Source organism: Myotis daubentonii, chromosome 3 (genome assembly GCF_963259705.1).
Source record: "Myotis daubentonii chromosome 3, mMyoDau2.1, whole genome shotgun sequence".
Lineage (NCBI taxonomy): Eukaryota > Metazoa > Chordata > Mammalia > Chiroptera > Vespertilionidae > Myotis > Myotis daubentonii.
Window position 1 is genome coordinate 108,477,039 of NC_081842.1, and position 1,084 is coordinate 108,478,122.

General features: G+C 57.8%; 1 pseudogene; it reads left to right on the plus strand.

Annotated features, from left to right (window-relative positions):
• Window positions 1–248: 248 nt before the first annotated feature.
• LOC132229347 (jun dimerization protein 2-like) lies at window positions 249–754 on the plus strand (annotated as a pseudogene).
• Window positions 755–1,084: the final 330 nt, after the last annotated feature.

Here is a 1,084-nt window from a genome sequence, read left to right on the forward strand (position 1 = left end):
CGAACCACCACGGCCCCTCTCCTGGGCTGGCCCTGTCCCCCAGCAAGTGGTTAGGTGCGATCAGGCAGCCAGGCAGAGCCTCGTGATCGATCACCTCGAAGAGGGAGACCCAGGCTTCTAACCACATCCTGTGGGAAGGATGCTTGGCAGCTGCGACAGGAGGCACTGGCAGTGGTGGACACTGAGTGGGCACGGTGCTTTCAGCCTGGTCCAGACCCCGGGGTTGTCGCCTCCGCCTGTGTCTTCTGCAGGGCTGGACTGCCACTCCTGTTATGATGCCTAGGAAGATCCCGGGCCCTTCCATGACTGCAGGCTCTCTGCCAGGGCTTGGCCCCCTGTCCAGACTCCCCAGCTTGGCCCTAACTGCAGAGGAGCTGAAATACACTGACATCCACAACCCTGGGGCCATGATAACCCTTTTGCACTTCCTGGAGGTGAAACTGCACCTCAACCTGTGAAAGGTGAGCTAGACAAGGAAGAAAAGCAGAGTAAAGGACACCAGGAAAAGAACAAAGTGGCGGCAGCCCGTTGCTGGAACAAGAAGAAGGAGCAGATGGAGTTTCTGCAGCAGGAATCTTAGTGGCTGGAGCTCATGAATGCGGAGCTGAAAACCCAGATGGAGGAGCTGAAGCAGGAGTGGCAGCAGCTCATCCTGATGCTCAGCCGGCATCGCCCCACCTGCATCGTTAGGACCAACAGTGTTAAGACCCCTGACTCAGACGGCAACCCACTGCTGGAGCAGCTGGAGAAGTGATCATGGGCTGGGAGGAGGGAGAGGAAGAGGAGATGGGGAGAGGGAGGAGGAGGAGGGTCCCAGAAGGCTCTTCCTTGCTGCATGAAAAACTCTTCCATGAGGCTCAGCACAGCCAGCATTGGCTGGGCTTTTTTGTGAAACTCAGATCAGCCACACCAGGGGAAGAAACCCAGGCTGATGAAACCCAGGACCAAGCATTGAGACCAAAGTAGTCCTGAGGGGGACCTGTTCTGCCTGGGGCCACACTTGTAGGAGCTGTGCAGAGGCTCTGGGCCAGAGAAACACCCAACCAGGCAGCTATGGCCACTTCTCCAGCATCTCTGCCAAGGC